This window comes from Balaenoptera physalus (genome assembly GCF_965194825.1).
Source record: "Balaenoptera physalus genome assembly, chromosome: 12".
Classification (NCBI taxonomy): Eukaryota; Metazoa; Chordata; class Mammalia; order Artiodactyla; family Balaenopteridae; genus Balaenoptera; species Balaenoptera physalus.
Window position 1 is genome coordinate 90,158,019 of NC_138897.1, and position 25,450 is coordinate 90,183,468.

Below are 25,450 nucleotides of genomic sequence, written 5' to 3' on the forward strand. Positions count from 1 at the left end.
GTTTGGGAACATGTAAAGCAGCAGCTGGCCTGGCCCTGATCCTAGGACGACCTTTGGTACAGAGTGGCCATTTGAAACGAATCCTTTTCTCAAGTCCTACCCTGGAGGACAGCCCTATAAGCAATCACCCGCATCATCTCGCTCCTTCTACGGGTCCATTCTCAGCCAGCGCCTGCAGCGGGAGGACCACCCCTGTCCTGCAGGGGGCGAAACTCAGGCTCACGGGGTTGAGTGGCTTCTGCAGGTCACACGGCCAGGACTCAACCCCGGGTCCGCGTGGCTAACAAGTTCCGCTCTTCCTGCCACCCCAAGGGCAGCTGCCACCTTCCAGTCTCCCCATCCCAGGAACCCGGAATCCGGACGAAGGACTTCAGCCACGCAATTAGCAGGGGCCCAGCGGGCAAATGAAACCGGGTAGCCAGAGTGTTTTAAATGCCCCGTTCCCGGCTCCCTGTCCGTGCAGCCTGCCGCAGCCCTGACAAAGCCTGGTCACAGCCACAGGCAGGGGTAACGGTGTGTCCACACCTCGAAAGCTGTGAAGTGCTTGACAAGGCACAGGGCGACAGGCAGAGTGAGAAGCCGCCTGGGATCGCGGTGCTCTGCCCACACCCTCTGTAACCCTGTTGCGCAGACCAGGAAACTGAGGCTCGCAGAGGTCAAGGGAGTTCTCTGAGGTCTCACACCCGGGCTGATGGCAGAGTGGGGGCAGGACAGGTGGCTCTGACTTGTTTCCGCCTCCGTGTGCCCCCAGCGCGGTGGGCACCCGAGGGTGTGAGGCGGCCCCAAACTCCCCCTGGGTGCTGCCTGCTGCCCTCCCCGCGACCCCCTGAGCTGCTTTCACAGGGGACGGGGGGACCCGGTGACAAATGCCCTTCTCGCTACGGCAGCAAGGTGAAACTGGAGCGGAGCCCGCTCGGGCGCCGGGCTCGGGTGCCACCACGCTCGCTTTGTCGGGGAGACGATCGAGGCTGGGGTGGCCCACAGGAAGCAGAGCCGGAACTCCCAGCAACCACGCAAGGATTTACCGAAAGGGGCTCTCAGGAGCCCGGGGGGGCAGCAGAAGGCCACGAGGCCGACAGCACGGGAGGGTATGCTGCAGCTTGGACCAAAACTAAACCAGCGCCTCGTCAAGAAACCATCAACTTTCTCCAGGCCTGGGGCAGGCAGCAGGCTCTGTCCTCTGGAAGAAGAGACTCAGGCCCCAGGGAAGGCCTCACCAAGCTCAGGGAGCGAGCTGGGGAGGAGCTTGACCTCAGAGGCCCTTGTGTCCAGGGAGAGCCCTGCCTCAAGAGAGGCTGGCCTGGCCATGACCTGAAAGGGCCCCTACAGTAGCTCCTTCTCCCCTGCAGGGCGGGCCGGTCATCGGTTTTGTTCACGTGGCTTCTTGTGGGCTCCTTCAGGTACAAACCCTCCTCTGTTATATCACTACTGTGTTCACCTTTGGGGAAAAGCCCTCAAACACCTGTCTTTTTTCTTTCTTTCTTTCTTTCACGTAATCTCTAATTTACAGAAAAGTTGCAAAGATAACATAAGAACTCTCAGATTCTCTCTACCCAGAATCACTGTTTAAATCATTTGCTTTACCAATGGTGCACTCTCTCTTTGCATATCCATATGCATGTGTCTATATACTCCAAACCTTGCAGTCTTTTCTGAGCCATTGGAGAGTAAGGTACCGGGATATCTAAATGCATGATAACAAATCCTGATGCCAATTCGGGGGTTCATTGCCAAGCACCCTCACACCTGCCTCCTCCAGGCTGAGGTGCATGAAGTAGCTGGTGCTATCTCCAGGTTACAGATGAGGAAACTGAGGCACAGTGCCCAGGGGTACGTGGCCCTCCTTCTACACCGAGCCACCCACACCTAAGTTCTCAGCATAAAACACACAGGCCCATTCTGCAGACTGTCTTCCTGATGACAAGACGATGTCTTAATTTTTTTGTTTTCTTTTTGGCCGCGCCATGCGGCATGCGGGATCTTAGTTCCCCGACCAGGGATCGAACCCGTGCCCCCTGCAGTGGAAGCGTGGAGTCCTAACCACTGGACCGCCAGGGAAGGCCTTAGATGATGTCTTAATTTTTAAAAGAAAGTGAGCCAGGTTGCCCCCACAGGGGAACACAGACGGATCAGGACCCAATCAAGACTGTCTACAGTGCAGCAGGTGGGAGTGGACGGCTGGGGTGGGCGCCAGCGAGGGATTCCCCACTCCAACCGGGGCCGTCGCCTCCTTCAGCGCCTGCCCTCTGCTTCTTTCCTTTTCTCTCCTCAGACAACTGGGATGGAGGGACTACTCCCTGGAGGGAAGGACTGGGTCTCCCCTTCATCCCAAAGCCCGGTGGCATGGGGCCCAATGCAGAGCAGGCTGCATGTGTAACTGATGAATGAATGAATGAATGAATGAGTCAGAGATCTGAGTTCTGGTTCTGCCGCAGGGTGGGCTACTCAACTGCTCTGAGACTCAGTTTCCTCATATGTAAAATGGGACAACACCAAGCACTTCTAAAGTGGTTGCAAATTGTTAAATTAGATGAGATTTGTGAAGGCGCCGGTGAGGTGGGTGTTAAGATCCCAGTTCAGAGTTTGATCAGGGAAATGAACAAGACAATGGGGAGAAATGGAAAGCAAAGCTGAAGATGCCCAAATATGAACAATGTGGGGAAGGCACACACACACACGCATGCACACACGGCCTCCCCTCGCAGCTCAGCACCTCTGAAGCTTAGCAGTCTCTCTCTAACGACCCCCGTTTCTTTCGGCTTGAGACCCTCAGCAGCCCAGGATGAAAAGCTGGCACCCAGGGCTTCCTCTGCAGACACAAATGTGCTAATGTCTGTAACACCTGACAACGTAGCAGAGCCTGGGGGGGTTTTGGAAAAGAGGAACAGTAAGAGAGGGAGGCAGCTCTTTCCAGAAGTGGACACGAATGGTCTGTCTCACTCAGGTAAGACACAGAGCTAAAAAGCAATGCATAAAAAGGACAGCTCTTCGATCTTATCAGTACTGGGAACTGTTTATAGGAGATCATGTTATCAAGGGCAGAATGCCAGCTGGTACATGCACCCCTGATGGCAAAAGGGAAAACCGTATCTGTGTGTGTGTGAGTGTGCATGTGTGTGACTGCATATATGTGTGTGTATGTGTGTATTCAGGGACGTCGCACAGCAGACCAGGAGATTTTAACGTTCACGAGCTTCTGTTCTCCTGCACGATTTCTTAAGCCATTTGTGCAAAAAGATGAAGTGCCACCCCTAGGAGATTTTCTCAGTCTGGGCAACAGGGCTGGGCTGGGGCACAGGCTCAGCCTCCCAAGGCAGTCGTGGTCCCAAGTCCTAGAGTCCCTGATGCTGAGCCAGCACCGCCTGTCCCACCCGACACAGCCTGGGTGGGGGACGCCAGCGCACAGGGGAAGACAAACCAAACTTTCCCCATGGAGCTTTACGGGCTTCGCGAGGTTTGTCCGAACCACCAGGCTTCCCACCGAGCCCGCCCCTGAATCCCGGTGCTCCCGTCGAATTAAAGAAGAGAGAGCCACTCACCGCCTGAAAGCCAGCCAACACGGACTATTCCACTTTTCCTGGAATGAGCTTTCCACACTTTCGGCGGCTGGAGCCATCGGCAGCCAGGGCTCCGACCTGCTCTCACACCCTCTGCGGCTCTTTACGATGCTTTCAAGTAAGGCACCGCTATGTGAAATCGCACTAAGAAAGAAGGCTGGCTCCTGGTGCCGGAGGACACGGGAGGGAGGGGGGGAGGCTGGCACGGAGCACTCAGGATTCACTTTGGATGAAAGCGGGCGGGTTGGCGGAGCCTTGCCTCCCTCCCCCTCCATCGCCAGCCCTGCTCTGCCATCCTTCCGACTTGCCGGCTTGCTGATTAAAACACACACGTGGATTGCCAAAGCAACCCGCACCCTAGACGCCCATGAAAGAGCCCCGGGGGCAGAGTAACCCCAGCTGCAGCCACCTCCCGTGGAGGCTGGGCGCAAAGCTGAGAACGAATGCTGCCACTCACGGGGCTGACCTTTCATGTGTCACATCAGATTTTCCGTTCGCCAGCAAACCAAAACCAAACCAAGCCCAACCAGCGCACCGCCTCCCCACCCATCGCACAACTCGTAAACCCATCAGAATTTACGGCAAACCAACCAGAATCCAGACGCGGCTAATGTCATTAAGAAGCCTGCACAGCGCCCAGATGCCAGGAGGGTCTCGGTGACAGACGCCAGCCTCAAAGCAAAGGAAAAGCAAGACACAGCACAGATGCTGCAGACACAAAAGCATTTTCATCCTGCCCAACAGGAACCGATCTGATTATCAAAGGGAAGCACCAAGGACTCAAGTCTAAGGCGGCTTTAGTGAAACAGGGCTTTGGGAGATGAACAAATGTAGTTTAAAGAGACCTGACCACAGACCCAGACCAGGGGGGCCCTGCCTTGGGCCGTCTGTTTTTAAAGCAATCTGCCAGAGATAATGCTGAAAACAAATGTATAATCCAATCAGAAGCCTGACTCTGAGACACATGCCTGAATGTCTAGACTCCCTGCCATTTCAGCCCCCGAGGTGGGGACCACGTTCAGAGCTGACTGTTGTTTTCCCCCAATACCTGAACCAAACTTTCAAGTCTCCCTGTGAGTCACTGGTGTTCACTTTCTATTTAAAGATCACACAGGGCTTCCTCTCAAGCACCATTCAAACCCATGGCTTCTAAGAACTGGATGCTAAATCCGTTTTCCTCGGGCCTCACTTTCCATCAACATAGATGTTCTAGTCAACAGCGAGGGGTTCTTTTTTCCATCATCTACTGCCAGAGGCAGAGGTAATGGGAGTGGCACAGATCCCGAGAATGCCCCTGGGATGGGCAGCTGATGAATTAACCTCATTGATTCCTTCCAGGAGAGCCATGCAGAAGCCGTCCTGAACGCCATGGCTGGAGATGGGGTAGACACAAGGGAAAATCTCGACCCACCGGGCAGCGGTCTCAGGATCCTGTCTGAACCAAACTCTGCTGAGGGGCTGTCCCAGACAGATGGTGGTACCACCACAGCCAGGCTGCCAGGACCCCCTCTGCCGGGAACCAGCCAGAGGCTGATCTTCACTACACCATCTTCTCGGAGATGCTTGGTTACGGGGACAAAACATTTCCCTACTGAACTCCATTATCAGGCGAGAAAGGATTAGACGGAGAAACCTGTACCCAGCCGTCGACACTCGGTAGACCTGCCCCATCTGGCGTGCACGTGCATGCCCCTAAATTCCCTTCCCTTCCCCCTGGTCAGACCACGGTCCAGGAAAGCAGACTGCTCATGCTGTGTAGCAATTAGGCTGAAAAATGGAAGAGCAACGGACAGCCACAGACCCAAGCAACAGGAGTCGGGGGTGGGCTTCTCACAGCCACCCTGGAGGAAAGACCCCACACACACCCAAACTCTGCTGTGTCCCCTCTGATCTCTGAGTCAGGCCATGCCTCTCCCTCCCTCTCTCCCTCCATCCCAGCTACTCCAGGGAAAACAGCAGCCCACGTGACCAGGACAGAGCCTGCCTTGCTAATAAACCCGTCCTAAGGCTCTGACAGTTTTAGCAGAAAATTACCTTTCAGGAAGAAAATGTAAGGAAGGGGAAGAGGGGAGACAAAGTGTTAGAGCTGGGAGCCACACGCCACAGGAGCCGGCCTGGGGCTGGTCCAGCAGCCCCCCATGTCTGCGGAGGTCCCCCAAGCTCCCCATGCTGACGGCCTCAGGGAGCCGCCCCTGGCACGCAGCTCTGCCGGCAACTCATGCCTGGAGACGGGAGGGCGCCTCGGAGACAGAGGGACGGACGGATGGACGGATAGATGGATGGATGGAGGAGCCGCGAGCCCGGCAGGGACGAAGGAGGAAGGGAAGCCAAGAGGAAGGGGTGGGGAGAGAGGAGAGGGAGGGAGGGAAGAGGGAGAATTGATTCTGTCTCCTCCACTGGGACCACTGAGCTAAGTTGCCATGGAGAAAGGGGAGCCGCTGGCAGAGCCTGAGGCGGGTGGAGGAACCTTATGCCAGAGGGAAGGCGTCAGCTCGGAGCCACTCCCCACACTCCTGGCGCAGCCTCCACCAAACCGGGCCTTCTGGGCCCGAGGCGGCCAGACTGGTAGGGGAACTGGCCTGACCCAGTGGGGCAAACAGCAGCAGTTCTCTGCCCCCTGGAGGAGCGGGGGGTGAGGGGGCAGGAGGTTCAGGTCTTCCTCGCCAGGCTCACTGGCGCTCCCGCCCCTCATCTCACACCACGCCGCCAGCCCGGCCAGACTCCCCGGGGACTGAGGGGACCAGAGCCTCTCCCAACGGCCTGGGTACCACCTGGGGCCCTGGTGTTTGCGGAAGCATTCTGACCTCCACCTGCCTCCCCGTTTCTAAAAATTAGAGTCTCCAGACCCCGAGTCACATTTCCCACCCTCAGGGATGAGGGGACATCCAACTAGGGAAGGACCTCGACGCACAGAACCTCCTATGCAGGAAGTGGAGGAGAAGGACGAAGGGAGTGAGCCCTCCCGGGTGGACGGCCCTCCTGGGTGGACGGCCCTCCCGGGTGGACGGCCCCTGAAGGCTCCGTGGCCCTGGCTCCCTGCGGGTCTCCCACGCTGGGCTGGCTCTCCCACCTGCCTGCGCCAGCCCTGCCGCGGCTCTTGTCCACGACCCCAGCTTCAGGACTGGCCATAGCTGCTGGCCCTGCACCCACTCCAAGCTGCAGGAATGGGGCCAGGGAGGCCTGGGCTGGGGTCTCCGCTCCTCCTCTTGGAGACAACATGACAGGGGCGCATCCAGGCCCACCTCTGGGCCCCCACTCCTGATCTCAAATGGGCACAACCCCGCCATCTCCCAACCTGGACACCAAAACAGCAGGGGCCGGTGAAGGGGCGTGGACACCATCTCAGGAACGTTGTCTCCTCAGGGAGACGGAAGCACGGCAGGCACAGCACCCATCGTCCCACCTCCCCTCGCTCCCCACGGTCGGGACAGAGGCCCCGGAAAGGCTGAAGCCAACGCAGAGGCCAAGGCCTTGCAGCTCTGACACAGAAAGACTTCAGGGCGGACCCACTGGAGGCCTATCTCTGAATGCCATGACCTGGGAAACATTTTTCTCTTCACAATCCTCTTCTCACTTTCCCCCTCGACGCTTTATTATGAAAAGGTTCACACAAACAGCAAAGTTGAACACATTTCCTAATGAACATCCATACATGCACTACCTAGATCCTACCATTTCCTCTCACTTTTAATGTGGCAAAACACCTATAAAACTGACCATTTTTGCCATTTTAAAGTACACAGTTCAGAGGCATGGAGTGCATTCATGGTGCTGTGCCACCGTCACCTCTAATTCCAGAACATTTTCATCACCCCCATACCTGATAGGCACTCGCTCCCCATCCCGCCTCCCCCCAGCCCCGGGCAACCACCAGTCTGCTTTCTGTCTCTGTGGATTTACCTGTTCTGGACAGTTCATATCAATGGGATCATCCACTCTGTGGCCTTTTGTGTGCGGCCTCTTTCACTCAGCATCATGTTCTCGAGGTTCGTCCACTTTGTAGCCTGGGTCAGTGCTTCATTCCTCTTTACGGCTGATTCATAGCATCGGATTCATCGGACACGTGGGTTGTTTCCAGCTTTCGGCTATCGTTCTCTTACTTTTAGAATGAGTTTTTCAGAGTCCAGTAATGTTTCCTGAAGCCTCTCCTATGGGATTTGGGATTCGGTCTCAAAGGTGCAGCCCCGGAGGCCCCAAATAGAAATGTTAATCCTTGTTTGGCCTTTTCGTTAAAGCATTGCTCCCCACTGGGTAATCGAGCCTGAGGGGGGCTCCGCGTGGCCCTGGGGACGGAGGCAGAGGTCCCAGAGCATGTGTGCGGCCAGCGAGTGGGCTCTGGGCTCCTCTGCCCCGAGAAGCAGCCCTCTGGGCAGCAGGACACTTGTGCACACGGACCCCGTGTCCACGCTCTGGACTTCGACGCACCCAGGTTTGAGTACTCTCTTACACTCCCTGGCGGCCCGACTAGCAAGCCATTTCCCCTCCTGAGCCTCAGCTTCTCCATCTGTAAAAGGCGGGCAACGGTCTCTACCTCTTGCGGTTGCTCTAGAGATGAGACTGGCGCTGCCCCATGGAACTTTCTGGGTTGACGGATGTGTTCTACGTCTGGCTGTCCAGTACGGCCGCCACTAGACCATGGGCTACTGAGCACCTGAAATGTGACTAGTGTGATTGGACAATGGAATTTTTAATTTTATTTCACTTTAATTTAAAATTAAAATTAAGAAGTCACACGGGGCTGGTGGTGCTCACCCTGGACAGAGCAGCTCTAAGCACTTAATGGGATGGGAAGGTAGGACACGGTCCAAGCCCAGCACCTAGCTCCTCCGTCTTTTCCTTCATCCCTTCCTCTCCCTACTTACCCCATGGTGTCTGGGCAGTGGAGCGAGCCTCTGTCTGCAGCCTGGCCCCCAAGGCTCCCTCTAAAAGGACAGAGGGTGGGCAGTTGGGCTCTCAGGGAACAAAACAGGCGCCAGCTGGGGCGTGGACTTGGTGGACTCCATAATGACGTAGGTCCCTGAACCGCTAACCTCTCCTCCTGCCCCTATTGGCCCTAGACCCCTATTCTAGAACCCCATCTCCTGCCGTTTCCCCCAGCAACTCCTGAGGTCATCCCTAGAATGTCTGGGCAGGAGATGAAGGATTGGAATAGACCCTTCCCCCATTCCTAAAGTGGCAGCAGTGGACCCCCGTGGGGTTGTGCAGGGGTTTCGTGGTCTCGGGCTGCACTGTCTCGGGTCCTCAGGGACACCTTCCCACGTGCACAAAGCTGTTCTCACAGCCTTGTGCCCTGGCACAGCGGCTGCACTAGAATCCAAACCTCACTTTGCAGATGCAGAAACCCAGACTCAGCTGGAGGAGCACACGGCAAGGCGGGAGGAGTTGGGGCTGAAGCCCAGGCCCCGAACTCCCCCCAGCCTGGCTGGCATGGGCCTCCTGAGAGGCAGGAGACTCTGGAACAGGCCTGGGCAGGAGGGGGCCCCCAGCACTTGACCCCGTGCCAGGGCAGGTCAAGGGCCCGGGGGACGGCTGTGTGGCTTCAAAGCCAGAACTGAAGCCTGGCCGAGCCATCCCATTGCTGTTCCCTCACCCACCCCAACCTGTCCCAAGTCGGAGAGAAGTGACATCTCAGGGGTGGCAGTGGGAACTCCAGAAAAACTTAAACACAACCACAAACAACCATAACTCCGGTTGTGCTCTGAGCCCACCAACAGGTATGGGTCACCCAGAGCTGGGAACGGCTGCCGAGGACCGGGGGCCCAGCTGGCTCCCCCTCACCCTGCAAAGCCTTCTCTTAGCTTCCCGCATGCCCCTGCCTCCCCGACAGGATGGCCAGAGTGATCCCCTTCAAACCTGTGCCCTGAAGTCACCTGGTCTCACCCCACTCACAGGGGAAGGCCTGGAGGCCCTGCCCTGCCTGCCTCGGGGCATCTGTACCCACGCACCCTCTGCCCAGAGCCGCCCCCCCGCGTAGCCTCGGCTCTGGGACCCTCCTCACTAAGGCCTTCCTCGACCCCCTTACTTATTTCAAACAGCCCCAGACCCGGCACTCCCCTGACTTTCCCATTTACTTCATAGCTTTGATCCTCATCTAATATACCGTGGGCTTTTCTTTCTTCTTTTCTTTTTATTTTTTGAATTGTGGTAAGATACACATAACATCAAACTTACCATCTCAATCATTTTTTTTTTTTCAATCGTTTTGAAGTGTACAGTTCCGTGGCATTAAGGACATTCACATTGCTGTGCAGCCATCACCACCGTCCATCTCCAGAACTTCATCTTGTAAAACTGAAACTCTGTCCCCATTAAACACTGCCTCCCCATTCCACCCTCCCTCCGGTCCCTGGCACCCACCACTCTACTTTGAACTTAACTGCTTTAGGCACCTCATATAAGTGGAATCATGCAGTATCTGTCCTTTTGTGTCTGGCTTATTTTACACAGTGTAACATCTTTCAGGTTCACCCATGGTGTAGCACGTTCTTTTTTTTAAAGTTGTCTTTCCCACTGGAATGGAGGCTTCATGGGGGCAGGGATTTTGGTTGGGTTGTTTTCACTGCTGTATCCCCAGGGTCTAGAAGACAGCCTGGCACCCAGCAGGCACTGAACGAGTCTTTGGAATGAATGAATGAGCGCGTGAGTGAATGAATGAAGACTTTGTAGAGGACAGTACTCCACCACACAGGTCTGGGTCTGCCCCTCCCCCCCACTGTGGACCAACTCCCAGCGATGGTGGCCCCGCCCCATGGCTTTAGACCCCTGCCCTGGAGTCCCAGGCCCACCGTCCCAAGGGGTGACCACACTCAGCGCCCGCAGGACCCCCCCACTTGATGGTGGGCTTCCCCCCTAGACATGGCACATCCACGGGAAGATTATTACAGGGACAGACAGGGTCCCCAGCCGTGGATGTGACAATGTGCCTTGGAGCCTCACAGTGGCGCTGTGGGCAGTGAGGAAGGACAGAGGAGGGCAAGGGCCCAGACACCCAGATTCCCCCAACGTGGGGAGGCCAGCACAGGCAGGGGTTCGGGAGACCTGGCCTAGACCTAGCCACTGCTCAGAGCGGGGCTCACACCCAGGTGGTCCCTCGCCTTCCACCTTCTCCACATCCTGCGTGGCTACTTGTTTTACTCTCTGAGAACTTGCTTTACTCCTGTTTCTGGGCTAGACGAGCTCAGAAAATCAAAGTAAGGCATAAGGTGGACCCCTTGCGCACACGCAGCAAGCCTGAAGGGGCACCAGCACTCCAGCCAGGCCGGCCAGCGCGTGGGAGAGGCAGGGGTCTCACCCCTCGCCAGACTTGGGCAGGAGGTGTCCACGGAGAGGGCAGTGGCTGAGGGCCCACAGCGAGGCCTCAGCGCCCAGCCAGACCTCAACCGGGGTGCTAGAAGACAGTGACCCCAGAAGAGCCCAGATCACCCCCGAGAGATCCTCCCCACTCCGGGAAGACAAACAGACTGGGACAGTGGAAAAACAGCTGTACCTTTAAATTATTTGGCCCACAGATACGAAAAACATTTGCCTGTTGAAGCTGTTTGCATGTTTGGTTATTTTTAGGGTGAACCCGGTTGCCTCCCCTTGGAACCAGATGAAGCCCAGGAGGCACGTAGTCTTCTTTCCCAGATGGGGGTCCCAGTCCCGCATCCCTGGGAACCCGGGCCTGAGTGTGAGAGCCCTGAGGCTCGCGGCAGCAGGGGCCCCACCGGAACACACACCGGGGAGCCTGGGCAGGTCTGCTGGGACCTTTAAGAAGATGCGACTCTGCTGACAGCACGGCTGCCCACCTGGGTCCAGAAAGAGCCCCCTGCCCCTGCCCAGAGCACGGTGTGAAGGGAAGGAAGCTGGAGGCCCTGTCTCCGTCCATGCCAGGACCAGCTAATGGGAATATTTTGCTGACATATTTTTAGAACAAATGGCAATTAGAGCAGATTTTCTCTTCCACTCCCCCTCCCCAAAACAGGAATAAATCAGCTCTACCAATTTCCCAGCTAATGATTTCCTCCATTAAATTAAAAAGAAGAAGAAGAAAATGTTTTTTTAAATAGATTACCAGCCCTGTGCTTTCGGAGACCATGTGACCTGTCAACTCCTCTTAAGTCCTGATACATCAAAGTTCCTTAATTAATTTTTAGTAAGTAAAAAAGTCATAGTCTAAGAAGGACTCCTCCCCCACCTGCTCCCAGTTGGCCTGGCACACAAGGGTCAGCTCCGGGCTGGCCATGGGAAGCCAGCTCAATAGGGCCAAAGATAATCGGAGAATCAGTGCACGAGGTCCATTTCACAGATGAGAAAAATGAGGCTGAGATGAGAAGCAGCTAAACACATAGCCCGTGGAGGACTAAATGTGGGACGGGGGTCTTGCTTTCAAGATGCGCCCACCTACAGAAATGCAAACAGGGGAGGCCAGGAGCCGAGGAGCCCCAGCCTTCAGGTGTAGGGATGACGTGAGTTACTTAACCCAGGACCTGGGCTTCTCCTCCTCTTGTTCCTTTGCAGCGCCTGGGACAGGGGCCGGCATACGCTGCGGACTCCTCATCTATTTCTGAAAAGTCCACTCCCCGACAGCACGGATGAACCTCGGAAGCATTGTGCTGAGTGAAAGAAGGCAGACACCACAGGGCAAATACTGTATGATTCCACTTGTATGAGGTGCCTGGAATAGGCAGATTCACAGAGAGAGAGGGTAGAAGGGTAGGTACCAGTAGAATGGGGGAGGGGGAGTTAGTGTTTAATGGGGACAGAGTGTCTGTTTGGGGAAAGAAAAGAGCTCTGGAGATGGATGCTGGTGATGGTGGCCCGACAACTTGAATGTATTTAATGGCACTGAACTATGTACTTAAAAATGGTTAAAGTGATCAATTTTATGTATATTTTACCACAATGAACAGATACAAAAAGAAAAAAAAAGAGTCCACTCTCCAAAATGCAATTTGAAGATACAGGAGGGGCTGACAACTGCACAGTGACTCGGGCAGCACCCCCTGTGGCCTGCCACTAGCTGGACCTCAATTCCTGAAGTCCAGCCGGGGAGCTCACAGGCCCCTCCAGTCACGTAGGAATGCCAGGGACCTTCAGAGAAAGGCTCCTTGTGTTAGCCAGCGTCACCAAGTCAGGATTCCCCGTGTCCCTGATGGCCTACCAGACGCCAACAGGGAGAAGGCCCAAGGAACACCCTCTCTGAAAGATGCCTCAGGGCCTTCGGACGTGCTGTGCCCTCTGCCTGGAATGCATTTCCCCAGATATTACACGACTCGCTTCCTAAGTTTATTTAGGTTTCTGCAGAGAGGTCCTCTCTGGACCATCCTATAGCCAGAGGCAGGGAAAGTCACTGGGACCAGGCAGGGTGGCCTTGAGCAAGAACGGGAAACCAATAGCCCTAAGCATCCACGGCAAGCCAGCACCATCACGCTGCTCCTGGCTGGAGAGAAGCAGCTCGTGGGAGGGCAGTCAGATCCTGGCTCCGCCATAACCAGACAGAGGACCTTGGCAAGTTCCTTCATCCCTCTAAGGCTCAGTTTTCTTTTCTATAACACGGGGAAGAAAACAGGCTTTTCTGAGGGTGAGGTGAGATGATGTACGTGTTTGGCATATAGCTGGGACGTGGGCAAAGGTCGATAAATGGTAATGATTCTATTATAATCTCCCAAATGCATTCCTTCAAAGAGGGTCCAGGGGCAACAATGTCAGACAACTCAAAGAAGACATGCACCACTAATCAGTGTCCGGGCTAGCGGTTGGGGGGGGGCGGGTGGGGGGGTCAGTGACCCGGAAGGCAGAGGATGGACGGGGCCTGTAGGCTTACCGTGTGCTATGTGGTTTAACTAATTTTTGTCCCCATTTTGCATATGAGGAAACTGAAGCACAGAGAGGTTAGTGACTTACTTGCTCCAGGTCACATAGCCTGGAGGCAATGAAACCGAATTCCAACCCTGGTCATGTGGTTCCAGGGCCTGAGCTGGTTCTCACTGTTCCATAGTGCATCATTGGGTTTTTTAACAAATTTTTTATAGGTTTAAAAAATATATATTTATTTATTTTATTTTTATTATTTGTTTTCTTTATTTTTTGGCCGCGTTGGGTCTTAGTTGCGGCATGCGGGCTCTTCGTTGCGGTGCACGGGCTTCATTCTAGTTGTGGCGTGAGGGTTTTCTCTCTCTAGTTGTGGCGCGTGGGCTCAGTAGTTGTGGTGCGTGGGCTTAGTTGCCCTGCAGCATGTGGGATCTTAGTTCCCCAACCAGGGATTGAATCTGCGTCGCCTGCATTGGAAGGCGGATTCTTTACCACTGGACCACCAGGGAAGTCCCTTTTTAAAAAAAATTTTAATCTTTTTATAGTAGATCCTTGTTGGTTATCTATTTTAAATATAGCAGTGTGTACATGTCAATCCCAAACTCCCAATCTATCCCTCCCTGCAACCCTTCTGCCCTGGAAAGCATAAATTCGTTCTCTAAGTCTGTGAGTCTGTTTCTGTTTTGTAAGTTCAATTGTATATTTTTTTAAGATTCTGCATATAAGCGATATCATATGATATTTGTCTTTCTCTGTCTGACTTATGTAGGATCATCTCTAGGTCCACCATAGGGTATCTTGAGAGAAGTGTGGAAGGAAGGAAGGAAAGAAGGAGGGAAGGGAGGGAGGGAGGGAGGGAGGAAGAGAGAGGGGCCCAAGAAAGCAGAGGCAGATCCCCTGGCAGCTTCTGCAAGTCTGACATCCGGGCTACGTGAGTTTCCATAAGCCGGAGGGAAAGGTCTCAGAGCAGGCCCCTCAGGGAAGCCCACAGCACAGCGGGACTGGCCTGGTTCCTCTCGAAGGTCTCCAAGGTCAGGCCCAAGATCTTCATACTTCGTTCCACTCAGCCCAGCTGCACTGGTCAGCACCCAAGTGTGCAGTTAACTCCCTCGGAACCCAGGCTGGGCAGGGAGAGGGGAGGAACAGCTCCGCGCCTGGCTCCGCCTTACGATGCCTCCCCAGCGGCCCAGAGACCCAGGGGACACCTGAAAGCCCCCACCCTTTCAGCGGCCAGACACGGGGGAGAGGGGAGGCCTGCACGCTGGCGGCTGGCGGGTGATTCTGTGTGCACGGCTAAAGGGCAAGCGGCTTCCAACTCATTCTTGAAGGTGATTCACTTCCCTCTATGCCACCTTCTGAAGAATATCTTCACTAACAACTCTCTTAGCCACACGGCAGCCAAAGTGAGCATTTTAAAATGTAAATGCAAAAAAAAAAAAAAAAAATGTAAATGCAGGACTTCCCGGGTGGCTCAGTGGTTGAGAATCCGCCTGCCAATGCAGGGGACACGGGTTTGAGCCCTGGTCTGGGAAGATCCCACATGCCGCGGAGCAACTAAGCCCGTGCGCCACAACTACTGAGCCTGCGCTCTAGAGCCCGCAAGCCACAACTACTGAGCCCTCATGCCACAACGACTGAAGCCTGGGAGCCTAGAGCCTGTGCTCTGCAACAAGAGAAGCCACCACAATGAGAAGCCCGCGCACAGCAAAGAAGAGTAGCCCCCGCTCACTGCAACTAGAGAAAGCCCGTGCACAGCAACGAAGGCCCAACGCAGCCAAAAATAAATAAATAAAATAAATTTACTTTTAAAAATGTAAATGCAAATAGGAATATGTCATGCCTGTACCTCAACACCCTCCAACAGCTCCCTTCAAACTTAGGAGGTTTTTTTGATTTTTGTTTGTTTGTTTGTTTTTCCGTGCTGCACGGCATGCAGAATCTTAGTTCCCCGACCAGGGATTGAACCCAGGCCCTCTGCAGTGGAAGCACGGAGTCTTAACCACTGGACCACCAGGGAAGTCCCAAGTCCAAAGTCTTTACCACGACCTACAAGTCCTCCCAGATCACGCCCCTGACTCTGCCATCTCCTACCACTTTTCCTCTCTCACTCCTCAGAATTGCCAAGCACACTTCTGCCTCAGGCCCTTTGCACCTGCTAGTCCCTCCTTCTCAGATATTACACGACTTGCTCCTAAGTTCACTTAGGTTTTCACAGAGCGGTTCTCTCTGACCACGCTATCTCAAACCCCTACCACCCTCACCCTCTCTCTCTATCCTAGTCCCTTGCTTATTTTCCTTCCTGGCATTTAGTACCACCAGTGTGTTTTAGGAAGGGATTTCATTTGGTTCACTGCTAAATCTCCAGTGTTTAGAACAACGCCTGGCATATGAGTGGTGTCCAAAAACTCTGTTGATAGCTTTATTTTTTAATTTTTTTGGCCACGCCGCATGGCTCTTGGGATCTTGGTTCCCCAACCAGGGATCAAACCCAGGCCTCAGCAGTGAAAGCACCGAGTCCTAACCATGGACCATCAGGGAATTCCCTGTGGATGGTTTTAGAAGTGACGGTGGTTGGTGGAAGTCGGGGGGGCTTTGGGGACGTCTGAGCGCCCTGTCAGTCCATCTGGGTGGTCAGCCTGGACAGAGTTATCAGCAGGACACTTAACGTCTGTACACTTCCTGTAGGTTTGTTACACTTCTATAGAATGTTTCCAAAAATGTTTTAAAAAGCTCTATTGAATGACTGAATGATGGATAACTGAACAATGAAGGATGTACAACACAGCTCTTTAAAAGCATGGACAAGCCATTATCTTGTAATAACCTATCATGGAGTATAGTCTGCAAAAATACTGACTCACTATGAATCTGATATAGTATTACAAGTCAGCTATACATCAATCAGAAATAAGTAAATAAATAAATAAAAGCACGTACAGGTTTAACAAGACCACTCGTACCCGCCGAGCAGATCAAGCTAAGTGGGACACAGCCCTCTCTCTCCGTGAACCATATAAAGTCATCTTGCTTTTTATGGAGAATGAGAAGGTAAGGGACAGGTCCTTCAGGACAGGGTAGCCACAAGGACTTTGGTGAGGCATCTTACAGGGGACATCTACGGCCATTCTATGCAAATTTGAAGAAGCTTGAGGTTGTAAAACTCCATCCCCACTGGGCACTAGAGATCAAGCCATTGGTCTGAAATGCACTTTCTTGCAACTGGCCAGTGACATCAGTCTGTTTGAGGCCAACAACAGGGACATCACTGGCAGAGGCTGTAAGTGCCTCTTCCCACCAGCCAGATTGGCTCCCTCAAAGGCGACAGACTGTGCCTGGCCTGGCTGCCTGGCCTATACCCTCCCTGCCTTTTTCCTATGGCCTCCCACCTGCCTGGCCTGCTTCTAAAGGGGACCCTCCTACCCTCGCTGCTGGCCCAGAACCCTCTCTTGGGAAGACCATCTGGCTGCCCCCGGCTCCCTTCTGGGCCCTAGGACCGGCTCTCTGCAGACTGACCCCCACAAAAGGGAACAAGTCTTTGTCTCAGGTGGTCTGTAATGCTGAGCCAGGGGAAGAGGAAGATGAAGAAAGAGGAGAAAGAAAGAACATGAATTTTCCTCCCATACTCAAAGGCTGGAACATCCCTGCCTCACTCTCAACTAAAACAACTCCTGCAAACAAAGCCAGAGAAACCCATGGATTAGAGACTACTCTTCACCTGCCTCGCCCTCACCCATCACCTCCCTACCAGCCCTCAAGCTCAGGCCAAAGACAGAAGGTTCCAGGGACCCGCAAAGCAGATGTGACCTTGCGGGCTCTGGACGGGACCAACCCCAGTGCTCTTGCAAAGGCCTTGATGTGAGCCATCAAGACCTGCAGTTATGAGGGAGAGCAGAAAACAGGCATCTCTGCAGCCAGTGGAACAAAGATGAGTCAGTGAAACAGGAGAAAGGAAAGGAGCGTTTATGGCACTTTGTATTAGTCATCTACGGCTGTGTAACAAATCACCCCCAATCTTAGTGGTTTAAAACAATGAACGTTTATAATTTCATGCTGTTTGTGGGCATCCAGAATCCGAAAGGGGCTTAGCAAGGTGGTTCTGGCTCCAGATCCTTCAGGAGGTCACAGTCAAGAGGCTGACCAGAACTATGGTCATCAGGAGGCTCAGCTAGGGCCGGAAGAGCCACTTCTGAGCTCGTGGGTGTCGGCTGGCTTCCCAGAGGGGGCGACCCAAGAGACAGGACAGCAGAAAGCACACTGTGCCTTGGCACTTACACGCTGTCATTCCCACCACATCCATGGGTCACACGGGTCAGCCCTGTGCAGCGTGGGAGGGGGCTGCCCAGGGCCGTGTACCAGGAGGCAGGAGCACAGAGGACCATCTTGGAAGCTCCTGACCCTTGATCCAGACCATCTCCTTCCATCCTCACAACAGTCCTCAGAGGCGGGCATTTCTATCTTCACTTTACAGCTGTAGAAACGGAAGCTCGAGAAGGTCACTGCCTCAAGTCCCGCCAGGAGTTACAGACCCAGCCAGCACTCTGTCCTGCCCATCTAGCTCCCAGTGACCACCAACTGGGCAGCTGGGCCTGCAAAAGGAGTCAAAAGCCAGGCCGGCAATGCCCAGCCCAGTTACCTAGTCTCTCGGCATCTCCTCATCTGCAAAAGGAGGTTAACATCAGCGCTACGCTGGAAGTGTCGCAAAGATGAAATGAGATAACGTGAGGGAAGTACCCAGCACAGGGCCTGGCACAGGGCAAGCACCCAGTACATGTCCGCTGCTGTTCTAACATTTCCTGACTGTTACAGACAGGGAGGTCCCCGCAGGCCCACCTGCCCTGCTTCCTCGAGCAAGGAGGACAAGCTGGAAGCTCCGTAATGAGCACGTGGCTGTAGCATCCAGGAGAAGCAGCAGGGGTTGGGCCACTCACACCGTCCGTCACACCCTTGCTGACGGGGCCAGGCCACCTGCCCCCGGTGACCTTGCAGAAACAGCACGGAGGGTTTCCTCTCTCCAGGGTGCCTGGCTTCGCCTGGCTTCACGGCAGGATCGCCGTCCTGCAGCCCCTTCCTTAGGAGACAGACTTCCGGAAACGCCCCAAGTGCTGTGCGGCCCCAGGAGCAGCCTCGTGGGGCACAGGGTTTCCAGCCGCTCACACGGGTGAAAAACAGCGGTCCCTCCAGCGGCGAGAGCCGCCCTCTGTCTCGCAGGACAATCCGACGGAGGCTGATCAATCTTCCCCCACTTGGCTCTCACCACCACAGACGGTGGGGGTTTATTAAGTCCATCAATCTAACTTCTCCGCTGCGGGTCAGTGGTTCTTGATGCTGGTGACTCCTCCCCCGCACAGGCTGGGGGCAGAGGGCTGGGAGCTGGGGGTGGGGGAGCGAGGAGCCAGTATCACCAGTGCCTGAGGCCCAAATGCAAAACAAGCATGAGGGTCAGCTTGGCTGATGTTTTTTAAAACACTGGAATACCCGGGTGGGCCACTCCGATTCAGACACCTTCCTGCCATCACCCAGAGCCTATGGGAGCTGGCTGTCAAACCCAGAAAGCCCCGTCCGCACACTGTCCTGGAGACCCCATCTGCGCCAGCCGGCGGTTCCCATGAAGAAGATCAGCCCTCCTCTCTGGGCCACCCACAGCGTCTTGGACAGTAAGAGCCAGCCCGATCCACTCGTAAGCTGGGAGGCCCCCCTGCACCAATGTGTCCCCATCCGTCACCCCCGCCTGGCAGGGCTGATGCAGGGCTCGTATTAAATAAAGTGGACAAAGCCTCCTGTGGACGCCTGACTTCGGAGACAGTCAACGCAGGAGCTGTTTCTCCGCGCCTCCTGGCCCTTTTGTTTGGTTCTGGAACCTGAGGGGTCCTTGCAAGTAAGACAGCTCAGTGGAGAAACCCCCCACCCAGTGTTCTGCACTTACACTCTGGGATGGGTGAGGCCGGCCCCACCTGGAGGCTGCAGAATCTTCCCTGTGACCCCTGGCTGCGGCCTCCCCACCTAAGAACCAGCTGTGGCTCAGGCATGGCCTGTGGAGAGCTAAGAGGGTGGTGCCTTTCAATAAAAGCTCTGTCCTCGGGCTTCCCTGGTGGCGCAGCGCTTAAGAATCCGCCTGCCAATGCAGGGGACACAGGTTCGAGTCCTGGTCGGGGAAGATCCCACATGCCACGGAGCAACTAAGCCCGTGCGCCACAACTACTGAGCTTGCGCTCTAGAGTCTGCAAGCCACAACTACTGAGCCCACGTGCCAAACTACTGAAGCCCGCGTGCCTAGAGCCCGTGCTCTGCAACAAGAGAAGCCACCGCAAGGAGAAGCCCGCGCACCACAACGAAGAGTAGCCCCCGCTCACCTCAACTAGAGAAAGCCTGCGCGCAGCAACGAAGACCCAAAGCAGCCAAAAGTAAATTAAATAAATAAATTAAAAAAAATACAAAAAACAAAAAACTCTGTCCTCCAGAAAGGAGTGCCGCACTCAGGCTCAAACAGGATTACTAGTCACTCTGTTAGGAAAGACGAGACAATTAGAGCAAGATTAAACAAACGCTTAACTGCCCTCCCCTAATCCCTGGGTTGTAGTCAATCAGGCCGACTCTAATCTGGGTTCCTTCCAGATCTGCCTGCAAGGCTCCTGGAGGCCTTAGATGTTGGCCTCAACACAGAGCCTCGGGACATACGTGGCCCGGGGTTCCAGCCTTGGCCCAAGGCCTCCGTCAGCAGGGTCCGCTGCCTCTGCTGAGGCCTGGCGCTCTCCTTGCCTGCCCATCTCCCGGAAAAGGAAACCCAAAACGGACCCTCTCCTTCTGGGTCCCCCCAACTCTCTCTTCTCCCTCTCGAGGGGCTGCTCAGAGAAAGAACGTCCCTGTTCCACTCCTGCGAGCCCCTCTTGGAAGCCGCCGTTTCTGCTATTTGCATTCTCATACCCACGCAGTTGCTCAGAACTCTGTTTGAGATGGAAAAAAAAATCACTCTTTAAAAATTCACTCATTGGGACTTCCCTGGTGGTCCAGTGGTAAAGAATCCGCCTTACAATGCAGGGGACGAGGGTTCGATCCCTGGTCAGGGAACTAAGATCCCACATACCGTGGGGCAACAAAGCCTGCGTACCACAACTACTGAGATTGCGTGCCTCAACTAGAGAGCCTGCGTGCTGCAAACTACAAAGCCCACACGCCACAACTAGAGAGAGAAAAGCTGCACGCCACGCACGATTAGAGAGAAGCCCGTGCACCGCAATGAAGGATCCCGTGTGCCGCGGCTAAGACCCAACACAGCCAAAAATAAAAAAAATTTTTTAATAAATAAATAAATAATAAATTTTTTTTAAAAATGCACTTATCAACCGATGAAAGGAAAACAAAACATGGCCAGTGACACGTGATTCAGCCACGAAAAGGAATGAAGTACTGACACAGGCTACAACATGAATCAACCTGAAGACGCCATGCTGGGTGAAAGAAGCCTGGTACAAAAGGCCACAGACTGTAGGATTCCACTTACACGAATGTCCAGAAGAGGTAAATCCATAGAGACAGGAAGCAGATTAGTGGTTGCCAGGGACCGGGGGTTTAGGAAGCAATGGGGAGGGCGGGCGGGGGGAGGATGTCTAGGGGTTCATTTCTGGAGAAATGAAAATGTTCTAAAACTGATAGTGGTGATGGCTGCTCAACTCTGAGGATATACTAAAAACCACTGAATTGTACACTTTAAATGAGTGAATTGTATAGGATGTGAATTATAATCCCAAAAGCCTTTTGTAAAAAAAAAAAAAAGTGCAAAAAAAAATCCCACAGAGGGACTTCCCTGGTGGTCCAGTGGTTAAGACTCCACATTTCCACTGCAGGGGGCACAGGTTTGATCCCTGGTCGGGGAACTAAGATCCCACATGCCCGGCGGTGCGGCAAAAAAAAAAACAAAAAACGACCACAGAAAGCAACCATTTGTAAACAACCACGTAAGGCTGCTGAAGAAGGTCCTGAGGTAGAGTTTCCCTCTGCTACTGAGTCCCGTCCCCCCTGCTACTCGGCAGCGCCCTGGCTGGACGCTGTTGCAGCTCACTCTCTCATCCCCAAAGCCCCAGTGCCAGGGCCAGCGCCGGGAGGGAGGAAAAGGGCACGCAGCTCCCCCCGAGCCACACCTGTGGAGCCAGAGGACCCAGGAGACAGGTGACGGCCGAGCGGAGACATCTTCACATCTCCAAACCCTCCAACCCCGAGACGGAAACCGACAAGACACCACCATCCAGCTGGTTTGTGGGTCTACCATCTTCTCTCTGCTAAAACAACAGCCACGAACGAACAAGAGCAATGACACTGGCGGCAGAGAGGAGCCCAGAGTATTTGCGACTCCCGGGCAGGTCCCAGCGGCACCCTCTGCGAGCCCCCTCACTCCCAGCGCTGGGCGTCCCAGAATCCCATGAGCTGGGTGACGGTCGCCAGAGGAGACCAGGTCAGCGGTGAGGAACCTGAGGTTTGCGGGCCCAGAGCCGGACCCGTCAGACCCTCTGGCAGAGGCATCCCCTGTCACCTCAGGGACGAAGCCCATCACCTGAGCCAGGGACCACCACATGCAGGCTGGCGTCCAAGGCCGCAGCTGGCCTAGAGCAGACAGACTTCGCTGGGCTACGTGGGCAGCTGCTCCTGCCCACGCTTCGGGGTCACAAACTTCCTACCAAGCCAGGTAACTTATTTCCGAAGCATCTATCTTGTTTGATCCTCACCAACCTAGGGTTGACCATACATTTCGGGGTAGGGGGTCAGGCCATCTCAGCTCAGGTGACCAGTCAGGGGGATGGAGTTGAGGGGCACGGGTGTGGGTTTGGGGCGGGGGGTGGCTGGAGTACAGAGAAGCTCAGAGAGCTTCTGGCCCCTCCAAGAGCTCAGAGGGGGCTTCCCAGGAGCGGTGCAACAGTCCTGCGGTCTCTGTTATCTGCTCTGCGCCCGGAAAGCAGGCCAAGCCCTCTGGGGATGTTATCCAAACAGCAGCCCTCCAGCTCCAGCCATAAAGCAAGGAATTTGGGAAGCTGGTAATCAGAGGAGCTCCCCCTTCCCCCGCAGGACCATAAATCATGGGCAGCCCTCTGCACACACACATCAAAGGCCCAGTGGCTCTCCAAAACCATGCCCAGGCGACAGCGTGGGATCATAGGGTCAGCCTTCCAAAGGCCCTTCCAGACAGGGCGGAGGAAGGGGGCCTGCAGACCAAAGGAAGGAAGGGAAGAAGAAATGGAAGGTTCCTAAAAATCTCCCCAAATCGCCGGGTGCCAGCCCAGAGCCAGCCATTAGACCCTGGTAAACATTGGCCTGGATCATGTGCGCAAGTGTTTGGGCAAACAAGGACACTGGAACCCTGAGTGGCTCGTTCAAGGTCGTTGGCTAGACCCTGACCTCTGACCAGAGACCCTGCCATTGGCCCAGGCCTCCTGCAGCACACCCCCCATGGCACGGGAGAGAAGTCCCTGCACTTAAGGAACAACAGAGGCCCCAAGCAGGCACTGGCTCTGTGACCCTCCCAGGTCACAGCCTTCCTGAGCCTCAGTCTCCCTGTCGGTGCAGAGGGATCTGAAACACTTCCTTCAAAAGACAGCAGAAACAGGCCAGAAAGGACCCCCACCTGCTGGAGCTTATTTTATTTCATCCTCACACCACCCCTAGGAGGTGATATTTTATGATTTCCATTTTGCAGAGAGTGACTGATGTGGCACCTGTCCAAGGCCACAGGGCTCGTACCCGTCGGACCCCCAAGGCTCAGGAACTCCACCCGGCATTGACCTGCTTTCCGAGCCACACCCGTCGGGCGCAGACCACCTGTCCCGCTGGGTTCAAGAGGTACGAAGGGGACACTTCCCTGGTGGTCCAGTGGTTAGGACTCCGAGCTTCCACTTCAGGGGGCGTGGGTTCTATCCCTGGTTGGGGAACTAAGATCCCGCGTGCCATGCGAGAGCTCAAAGAGAAACGCTAGCCAAGAAGAAAAGTGTGCTCCTTACCCAAATGCTGCAGCCAAACAATAGAATAAAGTTGTGTAAGACAGAAAATTAAAAAAAAAAAAAAAAAAAAAGAGGTACGAGGGGAAGCAGGTGGGTGAGGAACCAATGTGGGAGCCAGGTCGGCCTGCAACGCTGGTCCATCAGGGGGCAGGGGGCAGGGGACAAGGCAGGACAGAGAGGGCAAGGGAACGCCTCTGGGGTCCCTGCAGACCAAGCTGTCAGCTTTCCATCTTCCTGGGCAGGGAAGGGAGTGACTTCCATGGGCCCCAGGACAGACCTTAGAGGGGGCCCAAGGACCAGGCTCTGCCACCAAGTCCTCTGTGTGCCTCGGGACACATGTCCCCTCACCCAGCTCCACGGGGATCAGTTTCCCTGAGATACTGTGATATAATAAGAAATATAGGGACTTCCCTAGTGGTGCAGTAGTTAAGAATCAGCCTGCCAATGCAGGGGACACCGGTTCGAGCCCTGGTCCGGGAAGATCCCCCACGCCGCAGAGCAACTAAGCCCGTGCGCCACAACTAGTGAGCCTGCGCTCTAGAGCCCGCGAGCCACAACTACTGCAGCCCGCGCACCTAGAGCCCGTGCTCTGCAACAAGAGAAGCCACTGCAATGAGAAGCCCGCGCACCGCAACGAAGAGTAGCCCTCACTCGCCGCAACTAGAGAAAGCCCGCATGCAGCAATGCAGACCCAAGGCAGCCAAAAATAAATACATAAATAAATAAATTTTTTTAAAAAAGAAATACATTTGGTCTTCATCTCCTGTGTCTCCTGTGTTCGTGGCACAGAGGAACTAAAGAGTTCTAAAGAGTCCTAAAACCCTTGTAATTTCCTGGGTGATGAGTGTTATGCTAATGAGATGACAGGTGGCTGGGAGCCCCTAGGGAGCGTCAGGGGCTGGAAGCCAGGAAGACCAAAACATGATTGGGGGGTTGGAACTTTCGCCCGACCCCCCAGCCTCCAGGAGGGGAGAGGGGCTGGAGGTTGAGCTAATGCCTGTATGATGACATCTCAACCACGGGTTCTGAGAGCTTCCGGGTTGATGAACACATCAGGGAGGGTGGTGCACCCAACTCCACGGGGACAGAGGCTCCTGTGCTTGGGACCCTTCCGGACCTCACCCTATATATCTCTTCCTCTGGCCGTTCATCTGTATCCTTTACCACATCCTTTATAATAAGCCAGTAAATATAAGTAAATGTCCCCTGAGTTCTGTGAACTTCCAGCAAACTACCGAACCTGAGGTGGGGGAGGGTGGGAACCCCCAATTTGTAGCCCAGTCAGGGGTGGGTAACTGGGGACCCACTACATGTGACTGGAGTCTGAGGGGGCAGTCTAGTGGGACTGAGCCTTTAACCCAAGGGCTCTTCACTAACCCCGGGAAGTTAACGTCAGAACTGAATTGACTGGAAGGACACCCAGCTGGTGCCCACAGAGAACCGGAAAATTGCTTGGTGTGGAAAACCCACACATTTGGTGTCGGAAGTGTTGAGCAGAGAAACAGTTTTTCTTTATTCCCCGTCTGAGAAATGAAGGGCTTGGACCCGAATGCCCTTTAGGAGGCTCGTGGCTCTGACCTTCTCAATCCATGAAGGCTGGGGCTTTGCGGCAGTGTTGGACTTCGGACTCACACGGTTCTTAACAAGTACCACATCTTTCTCCGAAGGCAAGGTCAAGGCCACACAATCTCTCCTTTCTTCTATTTACCAATGTATACCCGCAGAATCATAAATACATGAAAACATTTACATGACCAGATTAACTTCTGGGCTCTGTGGTTCACTTAAGCAAACATGTTTATCTTTCCATCACACGGCACTTTTTAAGTCACTTCTTTTTCAGGGTGCTGGAGTATTAGGGTGAGGAGGGGAACGTGGCTGGCAGGGCGGGGATGCTGAGAGCCACACACCGACATCCACTTACAACCGGCTGATTCGGGGTTGGAGGCTGGAGAGGGAAACCGGGGTCACGGGCTAAGGCCCTAGGGAAGCAGTTATCTCAGCTCCAGACCTGGGCTACTGGCAGTGGCCAAGCTTGCTGGACAAAGTCACCCCTCTGGTGACAAGGGGACCTGAGCAAGTCAACCAATGGATGCCTCCTTGCCTGGCCCTGCCATC

General features: G+C 54.6%; 1 protein-coding gene across 7 annotated transcripts in view; it reads right to left on the reverse strand.

Moving 5' to 3' along the window:
• PITPNM2 (phosphatidylinositol transfer protein membrane associated 2) overlaps window positions 1-25,450 on the reverse strand; it is a 143,790-nt gene that overhangs the window by 70,954 nt on the left and 47,386 nt on the right. Inside the window, exon 1 of one of the 7 annotated variants that reach the window (XM_082418185.1) lies at window positions 7,458-7,741. The exons of 5 other annotated variants lie outside the window; for them this stretch is intronic. The gene's annotated coding sequence lies outside the window, so the exon portion shown is untranslated. Of the gene's footprint in view, window positions 1-3,539; window positions 3,995-7,457; window positions 7,742-25,450 lie in introns of those variants that run through there. One more of the 7 variants, XM_082418184.1, reaches the window with a different exon arrangement.